We start from the raw sequence: 24,780 nt of genomic DNA, 5'->3' as shown, positions 1-24,780 counted from the left end.
TGAGATACTTTATTTTGGGGGGCTCCAAAATCACTGCAGATGTGATTGCAGTCATAAAATTAAAAGACGCTTGCTCCTTGGAAGAAAAGCTATGACCAACTTAGACAGCATATTAAAAAGCAGAGACATTACTTTAACAACAAAGGTCCATCTGGTCAAGCCTATGGTTTTTCCAGTGGTCATGTATGGATGTGAGAGTTGGACTATAAAGAAAGCTGAGCGCTGATGAATTGATACTTTTGAACTGTGGTGTTGGAGAAGACTCTTGAGAGTCCCTTGGACTGCAAGGAAATCCAACCAGTCAATCCTAAAGGAAATCAGCCCTGAATATTCATTGGAAGGACTGATACTGAAGCTGAAACTCCAATACTTTGGCCACCTGATGCAAAGAACTGACTCGTTGGAAAAGAACCTGGTGCTGGGAAAGATTGAAGGTGGGAGAGAAGGAGACGACAGAGGATGAAGTGGTTGGATGGCATCATTGACTCGATGGACATAAGACTGAGTAAACTCTGGGAGTTGGTGATGGACAGGGAAGTCTGGCATGCTGAAGTCCACGGGGTCACAAAGTGTCAGACACGACTAAGTGACTGAACTGAACAGTAGATTAGATGATCCTGAGTAACAGTCATCAATCTAGAAGACACAGTAGTAGAAATGATCCAAGCTAAATAGAAAAGAAGAAAAAAATTTTAATATGAATCATATAAGAAATCTCTGGGACAACATCAATCACACCAATATTTACATTATTGGGGTCTCAGAAGGAGAAGAGAGAAAATGAAAAGAGGTAAAGTACAGTTGATTACAATATTGTGTTAGTTTCAGAGGTATAGCAAAGTGATTCAATTTTATACGTATACATTATTTAGATTATTTTCCATTATAAATTATTGCTAATGCTCAGTCACTCAGTCATGTCCAACTCTTTGTGACTGTATCAAATGTAGCCTGCCAGGCTCCTCTGTCAGTGGGATTTTTACAGGCAGAAAAGCCAATTCACTTCTCCAGGGGATTTCCCCGACCCAGGTATCGAACCGGCATCTCTTGCCTCTCCTGCATTGGCAGGCATATTCTTTAGTACCAGCACCACCTGGGAAGCCCCATTATAGGTTATTCAGTTCAGTTCAGTTGCTCAGTCGTGTCCAACTGTTTGCAACCCCATGAATCACAGCACGCCAGGCCTCCCTGTCCATCACCAACTCCCGGAGTTCACTCAAACTCACCTCCATCGAGTTGGTGATGCCATCCAGCCATCTCATTCTCTGTCGTCCCCTTCTCCTCCTGCCCCCAATCCCTCCCAGCATCAGAGTCTTTTCCAGTGAGTCAACTCTTCACATGAGGGGGCCAAAGTTTTGGAGCTTCAGCTTTAGCATCAGTCCTTCCAATGAACACCCAGGACTGATCTCCTTTAGAATGGACTGATTGGATCTCCTTGCAGTCCAGATGTCAAATATTGTTTCCTTTGTTACACAGTAAATCCTTGTAGCCTATTATATATATAGTTGTGTATCTATTAATTCCATACTCCTATCTATCCCCCACCCTTTCCCTTTTGGTATCCATAAATTTATTTTCTATGTCTGTCAGTCTGTTACCAGAAATTTTTATATAATCTTAGTATAAACAAAAAAAATGCTCTTGTAGTAGATAAAATAAACTTGACATGTTTCCTCCTAATCTTCTATCTTTGAGAAGCTAAAAACTGCTCTCGGCCCAAAAATATTTTCCCATTCCAGCTACTGAATAGCTGTGATACAACAAAATTAGCATTTCAAGCTATTACTGTCTTCAGTTAGATTTTTTTAAATGCATTATGTAGATATAAAATGTTATTAACAATTCTTTGGATTTTTACAAGTGTATGTGAGAAAAAAAACAGAGTCAGATTCACCATCACCCAAGAGAACAATTAGATCCAGAGAAATCAATACAGTACAATTTTCTTCTATAGAGTTTATTTCATACACACTGCATTAGAGAAGTTTTTAACCAAATTAAAATTTCCAAAATAGATGACGGTATGAGATACAAATTACCAAAAACCACTGGTGTAGTGGAAAGACATTTCATGATAACTAAATTAAACCACTCAATCATGAGGCTGATAAGACAGGCAGGGTGATGAGGCAGATGGTCAAAAGACAGTTCGATGAGATCTGGAATGAGAGTTGCTGCCTGGCAGTTCTAGCTAGAGAAGATGACAGAGAAGGGGACTCACTTACCAGGTTTGAGACACTTCAAAAGCAGTTCCAACATGTATGCATATTGTAGAATTTCCCAAACAGCCTGTTTCATGAAGTACACCTACTTACAAGGAGGTTGCTTAAATATATGACTAAACATAATTTCATTTGTATATATTGGCGAGACTTTTTGTTAAAGAATCACAAATCAATTCAGTTTACAGGAAGGCAGAAAAAAAAGAAAAAAGGAAATAAAGATGAGACATATTAAAAATTATATAAACCTAACTATACTAAGGAGAAGGCAATGGCAACCCTCTCCAGTACTCTTGCCTGGAAGATCCCATGGATGGAGGAGCCTGGTAGGATGAAGTCCATGGGGTCGCTAAGAGTCGGACACAACTGAAAAACTTCACTTTCAGTTTTCACTTTCCTGCGTTGGAGAAGAAAATGGCAACCCACTCCAGTGTTCTTGCCTGGAGAATCTCAGGGACGGGGAAGCCTGGCGGGCTGCCGTCTATGGGGTTGCACAGGACCAGACATGACTGAAGAGACTTAGCAGCAGCAGCAGAAGCAACTATACTAACAATCACATTAACTGTAATGGTCAAAACAATTGAATGGCAGATATTGTTGGAATAAATTTAAAAAATCAAGACTCCCAAAAAATTTCACAAATGAAAAAAATAAATAAAACTTTGGCCAACTGTGGTATCTGTATTTTATTTCAGAAAATATGATTATTTAAAAACTTTACTGATGACACATCTGAAAAGTTAAATTCTTGGATCACTTTCAGTATTCCTGCGGAAAGGCAGCCATCACATCCTATGAATCAGTCAATATGAAAGTTGCAACCTTCTCCCATGTTAAGCCCAATCCTCCACTGGATCATCCAAGGCAACTACGAGCCAATCCCTTTTTAAATATGCTTCCCCTGAAGCAAATATTACCTTGAACATTTTAGCAGTATATTAGAATTTTTAAACTCTCAGCAGAGGGAGAATCTTCCCCAAGTCTCAGATTTTTTTAAATATGTCTAGACAATGATTGAAAGGCCTGGGTTTTAGAATCAAGCAAACATAGGTGTGTCAGTCTGTAGTCATAAGTCAGTTCTTAGTGTCCCTAAGCCTCAGTATGCTCAGTTGTTGTTCTTTTTAAAAAGGGGGAGGGTAGTAATTTGACAGTTCAAGAATGAGAACTGAAACAGCTCATCCACTTAAAATACCCAGCACAGTTCCTAGAACACAAAATTTTTAATACGTGTCATCAGGCTTGCCAGCTGTGCAGCAGGAAACCTCTTCACCCAGCCTTCACTTCCTGAAGTCTCACCGAGGTTTCCTCCAGCCTTTCTTCTGAAAAATGAATCCTAACACCTCTCAAACGTTCCCAAACGTTGATCGATTCTTGAGTGTTTCTTTGTTGCACATCTGTTTTAGAGATAAAAATAACAATCCCATCTTGTTATTCTTATCATCTAGGCAATCCTAAATTTGCACTTTCCTTGACATTTTATTTGAGTCATCCTTGATCCATAATTTCAATTGAGTCATAAATAAAGCATCTCATATAATTTACACATCACGTTAGATGATTTTAGGTAATTTCCTGAAAAAAAATCTGTGTATAAATTATTTACTTTCCAAATGGTAGTCACATTTCAAATATACCAAAAGAGGTGGTATTTAATGTACCCTAAGGTGAATTATTTTGTAAGGCAAAGCATTCGTTTTCAGTATCATCAATCATTCCTCATCTGTCTGTTTTATAAGATTGAACTTATTATTTATCATATTTGCCTAAAACGTAACTCTGTAGATTTTACCAGTTATTTGTATATTAAAACCAGATGGTAAAGAACATTAACTTTTAAATCTTTAAGGCTTTGTCTCTCCCTCAAGCTGTGTTAAATGTTTGCACCTCCATCTTTGACCAGTAAGTAAGTTTACTGAATAAACAATTAAGACCACCACCCTTCCAGATACTTAAAGCTACAATACAATAAGAATCAATTGAACAGAAAATTTAAAAGGTTTAGGCTGTGTCTCTGTGGATAAAGAGTGAATCCTAATTCACTCTTATTATTCACTCTTGTTGTTAAGAGTGAATCCTAATTCATTCTTCAAAACACATTTCTTGGGTGTGAGCCAGTATGATAATTGTGTTTAAGAGTATGATAATTATGCTATTTCCATCTACTTTGCATAAATCTGAATAATACATTCAAGTGGCCCTAACCCCACATATGTAACAATTAGTGCAATTAATTTGTACAAATGTGTTTCAACTCTGTATTCTGGGCATGACGCACACAAAATGTATAACGGGGTCTGAAATCCACCAGTTAACCTCCCAAATAATATTTTGTGAAGATGTATTGTGTGAGACAGTCATCTGTTCCTGAACAAGTGTCAAAACAATTAATCTGAGACTCAGGAAAAGACTACTCTGACAGGGGGAAGGAGACTTTCAAAAGTTGCGGAATTCTGCATCCAACTGGGGGTCCATGTGTTTTAGGTAAATCTAGGGATTGTTAGTTTTAGGAGTAACTGGATTGTTCAGGGGGCAGTGGAATTTGGTATTCTGACAGGCACAAGAATATGCAACCTCAGACCAGCCTAATAAAATATTCCAACATACATAAATTCTAACTCTGTGTCAAGCATTTTGCTAGTCAGCTGGCTTACATTATTGCCTCTTTAATTCTCACAGTACCTCTTCAGAGATAAGCACTAGAATCGCCATTGTTCTGAGGAGGAAACTGAGACTTGGAAAGTTTAGTCTGCCAACCCCTCATGCCTTCCCCTAACCACTCTGCTCTTCTAAGGCAAGCTGTGCCTGTTCCAGCTGTGGTTTGTCCAGGGGGTGGTGAGTCATCCTGTTAATGGACTTGGATCATTCCTGAAGTGTACCCTCTTTTCTGTGTCTTCATCTGTTCTTTCCCTGAGAAGCAGACTCTGTGAGGGCAGGAAACTTGGGTGTCACACTTGCCATTGTAGCCCCATCCCAGCGTGGTGGTGTTGTTGTTTAGTCACCAAGTTGTGTCCGACTCTTTTGCAACCCCATCGCCTATAACCCCCTAGGCTCCCCAGACCATGGAATTTTCCAGGCGAAAATATTGGAGTGGGTTGACATTTGCTCCTCCAGGGGATCTTTCTGTCCCAGGGATCAAACCAGCATCTCCTGTGTATCCCACATTGGCAGGCAGACTCTCTACCACTGAGCCACTTGGGAAACCCACCCATTCCAGCATAGTGGGCTGCATATCATTAGACCTCAATGTGTACTTAAGGAATAAATGAGGCTGTATATACCTCTGTGAAGCTCCATGCTGAATATGAGGGGATTAACTCAGTGTTGGTTGGAGGAAATTTCACCTCTTTCAAATGTTTGAGAAAGAGGCGCCAGCCTGGGGCGGATATAAATATTGTATATATTAAGGGACAGTCCAACACAACTATCTCCCTAGAAGTCAGAGTTCCAGAAAGTGATGAAGGCTGAGGTTGGTCATCAGGATGCTATGACGTGTCAAGGTGGTGACTCAAGTAAACTCTGAGAAAACTGGTATCTATTATGATGCTCCCTGCATTTTCTTATGGTGGGGCTTTCCCTGAGTATACATTCTTTGTTTTTGATCTTCTAAGAATTTATGGTGTGCAATAACTATGTGCTAAACATGAAGGATACAAGGATGTATGATTTCAAATAGTTTTCCTTTTTCTTCTTTTTGTCTCTCTTTTTAAAGCTAGAAATAAAAGTAAAAAAATAATAGTAATATAAATCAGTCATAGGTATACTGGCGGGTTTATGTTGATATATGGCAGAAACCAACACAATATTGTAAGGCAATTATCCTTCAATTAAAAATAAAAAAGTTCTTCAAAAATAATAGTAATAACAAGAAGACTTATTAGGACTCTGACTCAGTAGCAGCTAATCAAAGATCTCAGTAGCGAAAAACAAAGTTACTATGCCTCGCACGTAGCTGTTCATACTGCCCAAGCCTTTGTTCATCTGCCCAACAGCCCAAGCGGTTTCATCTGTCCAGAATGCCTTAACATCAACTAATCAACAGAGAGTCTGCTCCTCCAGACCCTCCCTTTCATTCCAGGTGCCTGTCTCTATGCTCTTAGGGCATCCGTGGCCTTTAGCCAGAGCCTGCATCACACAGCCTCGTCATCCGTTGTTTGCCTGTCTGTCTCCTCTACCCATCAGTGACATTCTAGAGAGCAGGAAAGCATCTTATTCATCTTTGTCTACTCAGGTTCTCTGTCACCAAAGTACCTCCCTGTAATTACACTCGATAATGTTGAACTTAACTGAGCAAGGACAGAATTGATGGAACAACTGTAAGCCTGAGAAAGCATGGGACATTTGCGCAATCTGGAGGCTATCAAGTAAGAACTGTCTGCTTCTCCTCTCCCACCCCAAACAGACCACTCCAAAATCAAGATCTCCAGACTAGGGACTTACCCACCTTTTAAACAGCCAAATCCCATCGTATGTCTTCAATGAATCAGAGATATGTTTGAGAGCTTTTAAAAGATCAAAGGGATAGAGAATGGATTGTAGAGATGTAAAGGAATCTACAAAGCCAACAGAGATACTTTGATCCACCACAGAGATGTCTGAAAGGAGACCTGGGAATATGCAGGCATTCAGGGAGTACTGTGGTGGCATTATAAGTCCCAAAAGGAGAAGCCAGGAGCCATGAACTCTTTTAAAGTGGGAGGTTAGACAACTAAGACAATGGGGATAGCATTGATCAATTCATCTAGTAAAAATATAGGACGCTTAGTTAAATTTGAGTGTCAGATACACAATAGATAATTTTTTAGTGTAAGTCAGTTCCATTAGGCAGAACTGAGTGTCCTTTATTTTATCTGGCAACCCTACTTCAAGACTGAAGCATTTGTCCAGAATAATTTAACACCAGCGGGGTGATCCTCAATTCCAGGTTTCTTATGGAAGAGGATATGAAGCAGCATTACTCTGTGTATTCAAAGTAGAGGCATGAACAGGAAGAAATGGGGTCAAATCAAAGCCTGAAAGAGCTCATTTGAACATTTATTAAATGTGTGTCACATTCTGGAACTTTTAGAAAAAGTATCTCCAAAAATTTTGCAACATACAAATCATTGCATCATTTAATGACAAGGCAACGATGCTCAGAAAGTTAGGTAGTTTGCCAAAGACCCCACAGAAGTGACAGAGACATGACTCTGGTGGTTCTGTCTCACTTGAAAACCATACTTAGTCCAGTACTAACCTGCTATCTCCTCTCTGCCTTCATGTCTCTAGTAACTTTCTCAATATTCTGCTATCTTCATTTTTACTTAAAACTTAAGAACATCATGTTGTCATTCAGGAGAAATTTGTTTCAAGGAAAAAAAAATCCTGTGTGCCTTTAATAGAGTCGGTCATGTAGCGTCTGGTGTAAGGAAAGCACCATGGCACAGTATCCCTAAGCCCACATGTTTCTTACCCTGATTATAACTCTACATGCAATTTCCTATTTGAAAGAAAGAAACCAGATGGGAATATTTTTTCACTTTCTTTTGAGTTTCAAAGTTGCTTAAGAAAAATAAACATATGCATCTATGAATAATTGAACCCATTCCAAGGGATGTAGCTAGGCCCTTTCTATCTCCCTAAGAAAGTAGAAGCCCACAAGTTTTCCCCTAAACCCCTCTCTGCTGGCTCCAGGAGGAGAGGGAACCTGTCTTTTTTGTATCTGAATTACTATAGCCCAGTATAGGGACACGGCAGACCCTCAGTAAATATCTGCAGGAATGACTATCTCAGTGCCCAGGTGCCAGAAATTCCATTCATTCTTCTGAGTCTATTTGTGTAAAGGGCAAAATTTATCCACATGTTGACCTGATTGAATAGTCAGCTCTTTCCCGGGAGGTAGAAATGGTATGTCCAATAAGGAGTTAATATCCTATATATATAAGGAACTTATGTATATTGATGATGATTGATTTGGCATCCCTGATGGCTAAGCAGTAAAGAATCTGCCTGTAATGTAGCAGAGACGTGAGTTCGATCGCTGGATCAGGAAGATCCCCTGGAGGAAAAAACGGCAAACCCACTCCAGTATTCTTGCCTGGAAAACCTCATGGATGGAGGAGACTGGTGTGCCTCACTCCATGGGGTCACAAAGAGTCGGAACTGAAGCAACTTGGCACGCACACAGAGTAACTCAGGGAAGATGTTTTACATGCTATGATACAAGGGATCTTCATTATTTTTATAGTCACTACCCTATACATTGTAGACAACCAGCTCTTCTAAGTCCTAAAAATCCATCTTCTTTTTCATGCGGAAAAAGCTACATATTAAAAATTCGCTCCTTTCAGTGACTCTTCTCCCTCTTCAAAATCTCTCCCATTCGGCCAGGAGAATGGGTGGGTGGTGGCTGGAGCTGCAGCAGGAGCCTGGTTGGTAAATGACATAGCATCTGTGCTGTGGCTGTCACCCCCATACACTGCTCTCCTCCAAGCCACAGCCATCACCAACTCTGCATGACGAATCCCATTATCTCACAGGGCAAGAATTCAGCTTTATAAAATAGACTTCACATTTGGTCCCCTGGCCCTGCATGGGATGGAGCCTCTTTCATCTCCAGAGGCCTGGAAGCAGGAGGCAGAAGGGACGGTTCAGGAAATGTACACCAGACCACAGCCTGAGCCCAGAGGCTGCAAACCCCTGCTCCCCTGGAGTGCTGGGACCTCTGGCTCCATGGACAAGAGGGGAGGATTCTGATTCTCGCCTTGGTCTTGCCCTCCATCCAGGACAGTGAGAGGACCTAGGTGGAGAAAGAGGCTCAACAGCCCGCTCTCCACCATGTGTCAGACATCCTCCTGCCAAAGTATCTGGCCCTGGTGACCTTTGTCCTCACATCCCTTTCAGCTGACCCACACCTCCCAGAAAACCTGGGTCATTATCTGCCTTGGCTAGACATCAGCTCCCCAGATCTCCCTCCCTGATGTGTCGAGGGAGACATTCTTCTGCCTTTTACTCCATTTCCACTCCGAGGAGTGAAATTTCAACCACAAATATGTCACAAGAACACATTTCTTTATCAGTAGAAATTCTGCAGCTGAAAAACCGCAGTGTCCCACCATGACCACTTAGATATTGAACAGCCCTCTGGACTCAGCCAGTAGAGGCAGCCGGGGCCCATCTGCAGCATTGCCTCCCTGCACAAGTACTGGGTCACCCCCAGGTCACTGCTTGCCCTGCTTGATGCTGAGCATTTTACACAGTCAATGCAGGAGAGGGAGGAGATGGGGGTACGATCCCTGGGTGGGGAAGATCCCCTGGAGAAGGAAATGGCAACCCATTCCAGTATTCTTGCCTGGAAAATCCCACAGACAGAGGAGCCTGGTGAGCTGCAGTCCATGGGGTCGCAAAGAGTCAGACACAACTGAGAGACTAACATTTTCCCTGTCACAGTGCCGCCTTGGTAACCACAGACAAGGTTACAGATGAAAATACCTAGCATGGTCCAGACACACCACAAATCTTCAGTAACTATTACTTGACTCAGTCCCTTTTCCTGGTGATCAGGTCTCCACATAGGACCCTAGAGTGTATTGCAGAGACACTGGAAGGCCCTCTAATACCATCAGTTTGCACACTTTAGGCTGTGAGCAGGTTCAGAAATTTTCTGAGAATTTATGTTCCAACTTTTCTGCTCTGTTCTTATTTATTTTATATAATATTATATATTTAAGAGAAAAGCAGCTGGGAAATTTTTTATTTTATTATGAATCAGATAAGGAGCATCAAAAATAAGAAGGAGCTGTTTTATTTGAGTCTTCATGACCTTTAGTCTCTTAGGGCTTCTCAGGTGGCACTAGTTGCAAAGAACCCACATGCCAAGGCAGGAAAGGAGAAGGGCATGGCAACCCACCCCAGTATTCTTGCCTGGAGAATCTCATGGGCAGAGAATCCTGGGGACTACGGCCCATAAGTCGCAAAGAGTCAGACACAACTGAAGTGACTTAGCACACATGCACGACGCTGGTCTCAGACATTGATAAGAACCTTTTTACATATTATGATGAGCACCTTCCAATCATTCAGAGACACATCCCCAAAGGCAATAGGTTTCCATGATTACTCATTTGCCTAACATATGCATATAAACACACATATATTTTTATATCTGTTTACAGCTGTATTACTCAAGTGTCTGTGATCCTCTTATTCAAGATAAAATTTATATTTCAGACGGTTTGAAAACCAAGACACTTAGCTTTAATGGGCTGCCTCTCCAAGTCATTGGGGGTAGGAGAAGCTTGGGAAGCCCCACCCCAACTGACTCTGCTCCTGGCTCCCCTAGAATAGTGATCTCTGGAATCTGCAATCTGCAACTCATGCTGGGCTTGGGCAGCAGCACGTTAATCCCCCCAGGGACCTGCACCCTCCACCCTGAAGACTTACTTAGCATTTGCCTGTCTGCTTCAAACTTAGATTCAAAAATCTGTAAATTATGAGAATGGCCTGGACCACTGACCCAAGGGGGTTATCCAAGACCCCCAAATAAGTTTACCCACATTGGATGAGTGTCAGTAAGGGAATCCTTGGAGTAGATCCTTAGGGACCAGTTCCTGGTCTCCTCCCTTCCACTCTAGAGCTCTCTTGAAAAAGGCTTTTCATAACATGGAATTTAAAATATGTATAGGGGACTTCCCTGGTGGCCTAGTGGTTAGGATTCTGAGTTTTCACTGAAGTAAGAAGTGTTAAGTGTGTTAGTCACCAAGTCGTGTCCAACTCTTTGTGACCCCATGGACTGTCACCCACCACGTTCCTCTGTCCATGGAATTCTCCTAGGCAAGAATAATGGAGTGGGTTGCCATGCCCTCCTCCAGGGGATCTTCCTGATCCAGGAATCAAATCCACATCTCCTGGATTGCAGGTTGATTCTTTACCATCTGAGCTACCAGGGAAGCATTTTCATAGTGGTGGCCTGAGTTCAATCCCTAGTCAAAGAAAATCCCACAAGCTGTATGGTGCAGTCAAAAAAATAATAAAATAAAAGTATAGGACTTGAATGATTTCAAACAGCAAGAAGAGCATTCTAAACTGAGGTTTTAAAAAATGAAATTTAATAATTCAATGTTTGATCATTAATTTACGTGTTCAGCTTATCTTCCCAACAAAGATCGTACCAGGTCTTTGGAAAGAGAACAAAATTTACCTCCTGCATGTCTTATCTGTGTCCCGAAGCTCCCATCTCAGAGGCAGATATTAGTAAGCTCCTAATGAACATCATTAATTATTGCTCTGAACATCACTGTGTGGGCCATATACACACAGAGAAGACTGTGGTTTTTTTTGATTGTCTATAGAGAGGGTTTACTTGTTATGTAAAATAAGTGACGTGAACATGCTGAAACATAAGAGGATCAAATTGTTCCCTAACCACTGCCTATTCTCAGATGGAAACCCAACAAGAAAAGGGGAATGACTCATCTTAAATCCACAATCAAAGAGACAGAATTTCTTTCTTTTCTAAACTCCACTTGGGAATTAGAGTCCAGGATGGATGAACATATTTAGACTCGATCTGAACAAAACTGGAGAACATGGGCCACCAAAATTAAGTCTGGTGAGCTGTATCCGGAAGAATTCGCCATCTGGTTGTGTGTGGACATCCTGTGCTGTTAGCGTGGGGGACAGTTTCCACTGAAGTCAGGACTTGCCCAGTGTACCTTATGGCATCAGATTCCAGGCCTTGTCTGGGACACATTGCCCTGGGCACACAGTGCCCCTGTCTTTTTACAAGGGTGATGTTTTTAAAGTGCTCCATGAATTAATCACAATATCTGCCCCTCATTAACCACTTCATTACATGCCTGTCGTGATTCTAAGCATTTTAGGGGACTTGTCAGCAGTTTTCTGTCATAGACAGCATTAGACCAGATTTGTAGATTAGGAAGCTCAGGGTTAGAGAAGGTAAGCATTATTATTATTATTATTTTAATTGGAGGATGATTGTATCACAATGTTGTGTTAGTTTCTGCTGCACAACAACATGAATCAGCTACATGTGTACCTATATCCCTTCCCTCTTGAGGCTCCCTCTGTCCCACCCTCAAGCCCAATTCACCCTCTGCAGCCTGTTTCACTCAACTCTCAGTTCACCCTGCTCTCTGCCCACTTGGACACAGCCAAGGTACTGGGAACCCAGGGAAGAAATGGCCTGGACTTCATCTCTTTGACTTTCCTGTCTTAATTTTTCACAAAAATGTATATAAGAGATAAGAGGTTAGAAAACTAAACCTGGACCTATATCCCCAAGCAGTGAAGCAGTGAGGAGTTAGGTTGACCAGGGATCTTTGATCTGTGTTCTCTGCAGGTAGAGGCTGGGCTCTGACCGTTCAGTGCAATGGTTCTCAAAGTGCGGTCCTGGGGCCAGCATCAGCATCATCTGGGAGCTCACTAGAAAGATAGATTCCTGGGCCCCACAACTGAAAGGGAAACCATGGGAGTAGGAGTCAGCAACCTGTGTTTTTAAAGCTCTTCAGGGATTCTGAGATTCACCAAGTCACAGAACCTCTGGCTTAGTCAAATAGCAAACAGACCCAGAAAGGGCTTAGCAGTGAAGCCAGTGAAATACAGGAGGTCAGGATTATCAAAACTAGTCTTGTGAATTTCATATTTAGAATCACAGTGTCATAATATGAAATGGGAAGAGAGTTTGGAAGCTTTTTCATTTATCTCACACTTGGAAAAACTGAAGCCCAGAGAGGCAAAGTGTGCTATTCCTAGTCACACAGCAAACAAAGATGTTCCAGAGCCTTCCACTGGAACCAAGCCCCATGCTCCTAACTCTGAGTCATCTTCTGCAATTCAACTTCCCTTCCAGTTCCCAAATATACCTTCCACAACTGTAGCTTTTCTCAAGTCTGTGTTTAGAGATTGTCTAAGAATCTATGAGTGGGAAAAAAAATTTCTCCTTACTCTGAACATAAAGTAGCACTTTCTCTTCTTATAGTTCTATTATGCATCAATATTTATATACTCACAATTTTTGCAGCAATTAATTAAACATCTTATTCAAATTAGTATAATAATTTTTACTTTCTCTTTTATCTCATGGTTGGGTTAGAATCAAAGTTGTTACTTTTTCAAATTTTTCTTACACATTTGCATAATTTTTTCTGAAACACTCAGAACTATGCTTCTTTATCTCTCTGGGAAGATAATTATCTCAGATTATTCTAATCATGATGTGCTCAGTGACGCTGTTTGACAGTCTTTTCTGAACTGTAGGAAGCCATTTTTCTAAAAATTTTTATCCCCATATCCAAACCTACATTTTCCATCCTCACAGAGCAAATCAGATGGCCAGACAAAAAGTTAAAGTGATTTACTTGTGAAAATAACTAGGTAATTGACTTTCAAGGTGATGGGTCATCAGAATCAAATAGTTGGAGATTTTAGGTGGGTTATTTGCTGAGTAGTTACTATTGCACTTATTATTTTTATTTTTCCCTTTCCTGTGAAGTGTTTGAGAGACCAACCTATTCAGAGATAATCTTGACTGCATTTCATGCTACCGATATTCTGGAACACACAGAGGTGGGCACCCTCCCACCCAGGTAGGAGTTGTGGTCATGGCTCTTCAGTAGAGTCACTCAAGCTTTATTTCACAAAAACCATAACTTTTTTTTCTGACTTATTTTCAACTTTCTTATTTTAAAAAATGCAATTGAGTGCTTACTATCTTTCTTTTCAGAAAGAATCATGGATAATCTCAGAGAATTAAAATGATGTTATGAATCCATGCTGTAAGAACTTGCAATCTAGAGCCAATTCAAGGGTATCAATATCCAATGGTACAGGGAGAAAAAAATTTGATATTTAAAATAAGAGTGCACTGCCTTGGTTAGCATGTAAGAGTAGCCTGGTACATAAATCAGGCACAAATTACTCTTTCTTCAGAAAAAATAACTCAGTTGAGCACCTTTTGTGAGAAAGGTTAAGATTTCCTCCAGATCAGAAGTTGGAAGAAGAAATGAAGGAAGAGGAAAGAAAGTGTTTAGCCCTCTTTCTTTCCTTCTCTGCTTGAGGAAAGTTGGAGTTTCAGAGTCACTCATGAACAACTGAAGACATGAAAACAGAAGGTAAGATAGGAGAAGGATTGAGGAGATGGTAGAGGGAAAAGAAGTCTAGTAGGAGCTGAGATGCTGGCCAGCAAGGCACTCCCCAGTCCTATGTTACTAATCACCAGACAGATGAGTCCAGAGCAGGGCACAGCAGGAGAGTAAAAAAGTATGGCTCAGAAAACCTTTGTGCTAAGGCCAGGGCAGTCACTCATGTTCACAGACCCAGGGATTTCCTGACATTCAAGTCACATGAAGTCCTTAGGGCATATGAGAAAAGAAGCAATTACTAGAACTAGCAGTTGACATTATGATTAAAAACAATCTAATTGAAAACCCCCAAAATGACATTCCAGTATAAAGCTAATGATCCTAAAACTTGGTCTTAAGGACAACCCCTGGGGAACTTCTAAAAATACAAAATATTGAGTCCAATACAGACCTTTTTGGGCCATACCTATTTATAAGAATACATGGTTTAGGAGCCTCTCGGGGGATTCTGATACACATTTGGGGATCTGTGCCTAAACAGTTTGAAATATATATTAAATTTAGAAATTACTGAGGCACTTTGTCAAAGATAATGGCAAATTCTGACTCTTCCTCTCTGTTAGGTCTGCCACTCTTCTTCTACATCCAGCTTTTTCAAATGACTTCCATCTACTGATTAATTCAGAAGGAGAAAACTGTTTGGGAAGCAAACCCATGTCTACCCCACATTGTTGCTGAAAAAAAAAAAAGAAAAACTCTATCACTATAATAGAAAGAAATGTCTTCATTTCAATAATAGGCAAATCAAGGATCAGGGTGAATTATTAAGAATCTACTTGGAAGTCAAGACTCCACCCCCCAAATAGACCCCAATTCCCTGCTGAGAGCATTGTCCTGGAAGACCAAGCCATGAATCAAATATACATCAATGTCTCTTATGAAATATACATGGAATGTTAGGGCAAATGTGCCATCCATGCCCAGTCCCCTAAAAGGGCCCTCTTATCCCCACTAGCCTGAGTCTGACTCATAACCCACGTGCTGGGTGGCTTAAGAATTAGAGTTTTAAGAATGAGTCAACAGGCTCCAGAGGCCCACATATTATTTTCATTGTGATATGGGACACTCATCACTAGACTATCTTCCAAAAGAACTGTGCTGGTCAGTTGTTCATTTCAGTACCTATGATCTAAATTACAATCATTTTTAGAAAGCCTGTAAGTGGTCTATTAAAAAGTCAGCTTCCAAAGTTATAAGAGATTTAAGACTTCTGGTGTCAAACAGGTGCTCAGAAATCATTCTATAGCAAGAACAAATGAACTGAAAAAATTTTAATCAACCCAGGCTCTTTTAATTTAATGCACTGCAACAATATGACACTGGGAAGAATGATATTAACTTTTTTCTTTCAGGAAGACAACAGATGCCAGAAAGAGAAGGTAAAAGGAAGAAACAACCTCATCAGGTCACTAATTTATTGGTCAAATCAATTATTTATTATTGTCACTGAATATTGATTAAATAGCCATGGTTTGATTAGCACAATATGAGGAAGTACTCTTTTATTTCTTAGCCTTCTGTGTCTGGGCCTGAGGTCTTTAACCATTTATGACCCTTTTCTACCAGAAAAATGCTCTTGAAGCACAGTTCTAATCACCTCTCTTTTGCTCAAAACTCCCCAGAGACTCTTCCTTTTTAGACAAAAATCATTGCCCCGTGTGCAATTCCACCATCATTGCTCCTTGGAAGGAAAACTATAACAAACCTAGACAGCATATTAAAGAAGCAGAGACATCACTTTCCTGATAAAGATCTGTATAGCCGAAGCTATGGTTTTTCCAGGAGTCATACACGGATTTGAGAGTTGGACCACAAAGAATGCTGAGCACAAAGAATTGATGCTTTCAAACTGTGGTGCTGGGGAGTGTGGTGTTTGAGAGTCCCTTGGACTGCAAAGAGATCAAACCAGTCAATCCTAAAGGAAATCAGCCCTGAATATTCATTGGAAAGACTGATGCTGAAGCTGGAACTCCAATACTTTAGCCACCTGATACGAAGAGCTGACTCACTGGGAAAGACCCTGATACTGGGAAAGATTGAAGGCAGGAGGAGAAGGGGACGACAGAACATGAGATGGTTAAATAGCATCACAGACTCAATGGACATGAATCTGTGCAAACTCTAGGAGAGAGTGAAGGACAGGAGAGCCTGGCATGCTACAGTCCAGGCAGTTGCAGAGTCGGATATGACCTAGGGATTCAATAACAACAAAGTAGGCACTGTCCTTTTAGCTACAAAGGGCATTAGAACTTGTGGAGGATCAGACTATGCCACCTTGGCATAAGGATTATTATGAGCAGCAGGCATTTGAGATTCAATAGAAAGGAGCCTTCCTGGAGCTTCCCTTGTCTAACAAAAGAGAAACATTTGAAAAATGAGTACACGCTTAAGACCCCTCTCCCAACGAAGTTTATGGTCATGAACAAGATGGAAAGTTGATACCAAAATGGACCTGCACAAACTTTATTAATTTCCCCCATATTTGCATTCTCTCAGAAGCCCAAAACCTTTTTCCTTTGTCTTATCACTTCTTTACAAATTTATTTTTCTCTGTTAATCTGCTATATAATACCAAGTACTAACCACACATTTGGGTTACTCATCACTGTGTTTCTCCTGTGTGTATTCATGATACATGTGATAATAAGCTGTTTTTTTTTTCTTTTTCTTGTTAAAAAAATCTAATCAGGATGTCTTATTAACTCTTTTAACATTTGTTTTTAATGTCTTGGTCTTTCTTAGCTCATGGAAGAAAATCAATGGCAAGCCACTCCAGTACTATTGCCTAGAAAATCCCATGGATGGAGGAGCCTGGTAGGCTGTAGTACGAGAGGTCGCTAAGGGTCGGACACGACTGAGCGACTACACTTTTCACTTTCACACATTGGAGAAGGAAATGGCAACCCACTCCAGTGTTCTTGCCTGGAGAATCCCAGAGACGGGGGAGCCTGGTGGGCTTCCGTCTATGGGGTCACACAGAGTCGGACACGACTGAAGTGACTTAGCAGCATCATTAAAGGGCCACGGAATTCTCCTGAGATTAATAAAGATTACAAAAAAGAGTGACTGTAATATCCTCTTATCAGACCATCCACTTGTGCCACACAGTAGAACAAGGATGACATGGCCATAGAGAGTTCAACCCTCAATAGGCTCTTCTTTCCAGACAACTCTTCCACTGTCCTCGACTCCAACTCCTTCTCTTTCCAACTTTTGTAAGTTGAAGGCCCAGTCTGAAGGAAGCTCAATTCTCCCCACAGGGTGAAGACATTTCAACCCTCAAGCTCTCATTTGTATGTATATTTTACAGTCAAGGAATCTCTGTCCACTGTGAGCAGAAGTTCTCTATTGTTCTTAGTCTGCTGTTCCAGGGAAGGCAGGGTGGTCTGTGGTCCCACAGTATAGGTAACAGTGGTTTCTGACTCATCTTTGGTATTTACACTAGAGGGAGCCACAGTTGAGTTCCTCATGGCTTACTCAAGCTCCTCATGATCAAGCTCATCTCACCAAGGAGATCATAAGCTACCTGTGTGTTATGAAGGAAGGCTATTCGTCTTGTTATGAATCTAAGGCTATTCTTATGTTATGACTCCAAGTCCGCCTGCCTTCTTGTTTACTGTTTTGTTTCTTGGACCTTGGGTGCAAAGGCTTGACTCCTCCCACCTCCATCCCCTTCACTTGATGAAACAATAAACCCAATGTGAAACATGAGCCTGACCTAAGTTACAAGAGTCATCTTACCAGCTATAAATGGCCCTATGAGTGAATTCCCTTCAAAATGGTCCCCAGCATGTCCAACTTTGCCTTCAGTAAGAGGAAGGGAGGACAGATTTTTATTCATCCTATTGCAACTGCAAGACTTTCACAACTCAGCACCATCCATTCTCCAGCCTCACCTGCCACCACTCCACCCCTGTAGATCAGGGTTCCTTGCTGTTTTCGCAAAGCAGGCCATGTTCCCTAATGCCTCTATTCCTACACATGCTATTATTTTAAGCTTGGAGAATCTTCTCCCCATCTCCACACTAATCCCTGCCCCTCCCATTACTATTCCATTACTCTCCAGTTTTGGATATCTTGTACTCATTAGCTGAAATCTTGGAAGCTTTTCATACTCTGCCTTACTCTTAGGATTGGATGGCCATCCTTTGTGTTTCACACTGGCTGAATATAGCTCTATCATATCATTGTCACAGTAGGATGTTTCTCTATTTCAGCCATGAAACAGAAAGCTCCTGAAGATAGAGATTAACATGTTTGTGTTTTTATACCTCCAGGGTTTATTAAAGTACCTGATTCAGAGGCAATGCTCATCAGCCATTTTTGAATTATGGGTAGATGGTAGGTATATAGATGGTTAGATAGCCAGATGGATGGGTGGATGGATAATAGGTAGATAGATCCAGAAAGAGGTTTTCATCAGAAAGAATAGAATTTCTTCACATATATTTGATTTTGTCTTGTCTTCCATCCAAGTGGAGCAGGATATGGCTTTAGGAAGCAGCGTCATTCACTCAGAGATACGGGCAGATAACTCTCAGGTCTTTCCCTGGCATATTCGCAAATGTGACTCTGGGGAAAATAAAACCCAAGATTTGGGGCAGGTGAGTGTGTGTTTGTGCATGTATGTCTTGTGATATTGGAATACAAGTGGATAGAAGGACCTTGAGGAAGTGAACCTTAAAAACAGAGTGTAAGATGGATGAGAACTTTTACTGGTAAGGGAAAATCCTAACCAACTAAGCAAATTGCTTTCTCAGATCAAAAAGCACAACAGAATCATTTGTTTGGCACCTTTGTTATTGGACCTTTCCCTCTAGTTGGCCAGTATGTGTTCTAGCATTTTCCATCTCAGAAGGTAACATCAATATTCTCCCTTTAGCAGACAGCTCCTCTGCTGGATGTTCTACCAAAAACACAACTTTCTCTGAAAAAAAGGATCAAAACAAGAGGCAGAGCTTTGCATTTCATTTGGACTCTGGGCCCCATTTTCTCTGGACCCACTATTTGACTTCTTTAGAAATTCTGGTCCAAAAGCTAATTAATGCCTATACTCACAAATAAATAAGACATTGAAAGTAAAGGTGAAAGTTACTCAATTGTGTCCTACTCTTTGTGACCCCATGGACTATACAATCCATGGAATTCTCCAGGCCAGAACACTAGAGTGGGTAGCCATTCCCTTCTCCAGGAGATCTTCCCAACCCAAGGATTAAACCCAGGCCTCCCACATTGCAGGGGGATTCTTTACCAACTGAGCTGCCAGGGAAGCCCAAGGATACTGGATTGGGTAGCCTATCCCTTCTCCAGGGGATCTGACCAGCCCAGGAATCGAACTGGAGTCTCCTGCAATGCTGGTGTTTAGCTGAACTATCAGGGAAGCCCTAACTAATACATTAGAAAAATTAAATCGGATCCATGTGCTGGAACTGAATATAGTTGAATAGTGATTTCTATACATGTTTTTAACAACACACACACAAACTCAAACTGAAACAACTTTCACAAAGCAATATGCTGCTACTGCTGCTGCTAAGTCACTTCAGTCATGTCCAACTCTGTGCGACCGCATAGAGGGCAGCCCACCAGGCTCCTCCATCCCTGGGATTCTCCAGGCAAGAACACTGGAGTGGGTTGCCATTTCCTTCTCCTACGCGTGAAAGTGAAAAGTGAAAGTGAAGTCGGTCAGTCATGTCTGACCCTTAGCGACCCCATGGACTGCAGCCTACCAGGCTCCTCCATCCATGGGATTTTCCAGGCAAGAGTACTGGAGTGGGTTGCCATTTGCCCTCTCCAACAAAGCTATATAGATAGCTTCAAATGTCCGACTGCCATTTCAAGCTCTAATAACTTCAGAAAAATGAATGCTCCAAACAGAATAGCATCATTTTGAATGTTTATTTAAATTTATTATATATTTATTATTCAGTTTTGTGAATTTTGAAAGATATATTTTTTTTTGTTTCTTTCAATATATGTCACCTTCAATCAGAGGTAGTGAAACAAAAATAGTTAAAGTTGAAAATTTACTTTTGACAATACATCTAAAACTAAAGTAAACCTTTTATTTTGATGCTCTGAACATACTTTCAATACTTTTTGCATTCTCTGATACTTTCTGCTCTATTCAATTACATGCTTTCCTATTTTTTCTAATGGATGTTATTGCATTCTGTTTGTCTTTTCTAAATACTGATCTCACCCTCATAAATTGGTTTCATGACCTGCAAATTAAAACCACAACTCTAGAACACCAGAAGAAATATGCCTGGATGAAGGAAAAATCCATCCTTCCTTGGTTCAAGAGCTCAGTCCTTCTGGGCTCTGGTGAGTTTCAGATCCATTCATTCCCCAAATAACCTGGTGAATAAAAGTCACTAAAGCAAAGGTGGGATGAGATATGTGGGACTCCTTGCTAAAGAAAATAATTCCCATCACCACCCGGCAGAGCTGACAGTGCCTTAGAGCTGTGTGTGTCACTGCAGGAAGTCATCATCTTAACAAGGTCTGAAAGCAATGGATTCTTGGGATACAATGATTCTGTGACATAATGGAACATTTTCTGCACTCAAGATACATCTGAAAGTCTTTTACTTGTTAACAGTGAATCTTGTCCCCTGCCAGCTCTCTCTGCTTCCCATTTCCCATCCTTGGTAACAGAATAATGGTAATGAAAAACACTCAAAGTGGAAATGACAAGCTTTTAAACAGCAGTCACCGAGTTTAGAATCCTAGAACAGAGGAGAAATAAAATCACATCCTCTGTGACGTATTCTCTAGCTAAAGATGCCTGGTTCTAATCACTGCAGTTATACCAACCACCCCTAGCTTATGACACTCTAAGGCTACTAATACACCACTCATACTCAACTATTTCCAACTTTTATTTTCTTAGCTCTAGTCACACGCACTTTACCTCTCACTTACTGTAAACTACATTTCAAGAGCTCTGTCTACTATCTCTTGTATGCATCACCATATTTTAGAGCATTTTCAGTTGCAAGTTAATAAATAATCTATTAATAAATATTGACCAATTAATAACAGTGTCTTGACATTCCTGAGATCAATTAACTCGGTGGCACAATGATATCCTCAAGGATTCAGCTCTTTCCATTTCTGTGTTCTGCCGTTCTCAGCACAGAGACCTTCATCGTCAATCTTATCATTCATTGGTTCAAGATGCCTGCCAATGACCACTGCTCCATACATCACATCCACACCCTGGAACCATCCTGAGTCAAAAGCCAGTGGGGGAATCTTCTCCTTACCCTTCCTGTTCTTAGATTCTGTTTGTCAGCAGATTTCTGCTCAGGACCCACTGGTCAGGATTAGGTCCATACTTATGCCCCAGTTGTAAGGAGAGCTGGGGAAAGTGGGTCTTTGGCATATTCAATTTCTACAGCAAGAGGCAATCTCTACCAGCAAGGAAGACAAACAGCCCTAGAGTTCTGTGTTCAGTCTTGCCCACTGCATTTTTGAACAGACCACTTTGTGATTGCTCTCAGGTAAGAGGGAACACACAGGTTTGGTTTCAACTCTACGTGAATCAGTTAACTTAGATTTATCAAAAGGTAATCAATCCCCTCTGCCTATGTGAAGGGAGAAGCATCTTGACACAATGCCTGCTACTGTTCACAGGGATGTTGGGTGTGCAGAAGGATCAGACAAAGCCATTCCCCAAACTATCAACCAATTATAACAATAGTTCCCTGGTACTGAGTCAGAAGGGCAGCAATTATTTTTCAACTAATAAGGCAGATTCCCCCATTCTGTTACTATCTTTGCTTTGCATGTGAAGACACTAGCTGTAGAGAGATGTCTCTAGACACCAGTACTATGTCTTGAATCCATCATACACAGCATAACTTTTCAGAAAGAGCATTTTAATCATGTGATCCAAACAGCAAAGATGTACTGGAAACTTACTATGCAAGCAGCTTAGTGATAGGAATGAGGGATGCAGCATGAGAAGAAGCAGAAAGCATTTTAAATGGTAGAAGTGTGTGCGATGGTAGAAGTGTGTGCATGTGTGTATGTGTGTGCATGTGCACACACATGCTAAACTTATACTTAATGTTTGGCTCATATCTCTGAATTTAGACTCAGAATTTGATTTGGTGAAATTACCCATTGATGTCTACTGCCCATTGATGTCTACTGCCCTTTGCTGGTCTAAGTGTGTTGGTCTTGAATCTTAAGATAGGAAATATCCAGGGACTTCCTTGGTGACCCAGTGGCTAAGACTCTGTGCTCCCAATGCAAGGGACCTGCGTTTGATCTCTGGTCAGAGAACTAGACCCCACATCCTGCAACTAAGACCTGGTAGAGCCAAATAAATAAACATTTTTTAAAAGATAAGAAACATCTGTATTTCTACCTATAAACTCTTTTCTACCAGCCTAGCTCCTGGCAAATGATAGGTAATTAAAGAATATAATCGCTGTGTTAAGTTTCTTAAGGACACAACAATAGTATATTAGGTTTTAATTCTCATAGACTTCATATTCTAGAATAAAAGTAAGGTAAAAAGGAAAAGAAAGACAAGAGAAAGATTGTTTCTACCTTTGTGGAAGCAATCTTAAAACTTTATTCCCAATATTAAAAGAAAAGAGAAAAAAAAAAAAAGTTATTTCCAAAATAGTTTTAAGAAATTTCTCATTCATTCTCAATCTCCCATTCATTCCATAAGTATTTATTGAGTGCTTACTATATGCTTAGCTCTGTACACCTGGAATAAATACATGCTTCCTTAGGGAACAGCATTTATTTGCATGTGTGAATTATGTCATGCTGAGCATCATATCAGCCCCCCTCATAGGTATAAGATACACTCTGCACCTCCTTACTTTCTGATGCCTGAGACCATCATTTGGATTAGCTACAAAGAAAAGTGCCTAATCCTTTGGTGAAGATGAAGCATATTCTGGCTAGCTGGATGCAAGCAGTCCCAGTTCAACTGGTCATCAGCACTGAGTCAGCTGTTGTCCTCTTTTATCCTTACACCGGTTTGAGGGGCCCTTTTGGTGACCTTCCCCAAAAGAGAGGAGCCGTTGTTTGATCAAGGGACTGTGAAAGTGGCCACCCACTGGGACCTCCCAAACTCTCACAGTTCTTTCCAACGTGACTTGCCATCTTATCTTCCTTTGCTCAATAGAGACTCATGTCTCAGTGTCATTTAATGACTTTAAGTAAAGCTAAAAAGTAACGGAATGCTTGAAAAGTAAGTTAGAATCAATTTGCAATATGTGTCTTTTCTCATGGTAGTACTAACTGAGAACTAACATCTAATTAGAACAGCAGAGAAGTCAGATCAGGTACACATCTGAAACTGAGCTGGTTTCTGGACAGCCATCCCCAAAGTCTGAAACTGCCTTGCTTAGAATCCCAAAAGGGCAGTATTTGTGTCAAGAAGAATGCTATTTCTGCTAAGCCTACGGGGTTGTTTCCTTTCCAAAGACACTCGCCTTCCCCCATGTCAAGATAAGGTGCACATAGAGGCGAGAAATATTATCTGAGTGTGAAAATTCAACTGCTTCATTTAAAAATGAAAATTGAATAAATCGTTTTATCACTACTATTGAATTAGTACAGGTGAATTTTTTCCCATAATAGAAGTACTCCTGAAAAGTTGGATATTGATGGAATTCTAAATCAAACTGTATACCAAATGTTCTTTAAAAGCTCCTTATATAAAATTAAGATCTCTTTTTAAATGTAAACTGCCAGATCCCCATTCATCTGATGTAGAAGCCTGAATTCACTTACCAGGATTTCTTAAAGAGAAGCAAGTATGTACTGAGGTCATTGAGTCAAATGAACAAGCTGTTGTGGGGAGTGGGATTCCCCGGTGGCTCAGCAGTGAAGAATCCACCTGCCAGTGCAAGAGACGTGGATTCGATCCCTGGGTCAGGAAGATCCTCTGGAGGAGGAAATGGCAACCCACTCCAGTATCCTTGCCTGGAAAATCCCATTGACAGAGAAGCCTGGCGGTCACAGAGAATCAGAGAGGACTGCACAACTGACATGCACACGAGCACATGGGGGTAAGTATAGGGGGCCTCTCACTCCATCAGAATTACTGTCAGGTCTTCAGTATGTGTCTGCAGTTCCCTGGAAGACACACTCGAGATGAAGATTACCAGCAGGAAGTTTACTGGGGAGTTCTTTCTGGATCAATAAGTCCTGGAGGGTGGGTAAGGAAGCAAGACTGAGGAAAGTGCGAGGGCGGGGAGATTAAACTTCCAGTTCAGTTCAGTCGCTCAGTGTCCAACTCTTTGTGACCCCATGGACTGCAGCACGCCAGGCCTCCCTGTCCATCACCAACTCCCAGAGTTTACCCAAACTCATGTCCATTGAGTCAGTGATGCCATCCAACCACCTCATCCTCTGTCGACCCCTTCTCCTCCCGCCTTCAATCT

Source organism: Moschus berezovskii, chromosome 17 (genome assembly GCF_049115385.1).
Source record: "Moschus berezovskii isolate FMDL1 chromosome 17, NW_MosBer_1.0, whole genome shotgun sequence".
NCBI lineage: Eukaryota > Metazoa > Chordata > Mammalia > Artiodactyla > Moschidae > Moschus > Moschus berezovskii.
Note: the sequence above shows the minus strand (reverse complement) of the source record.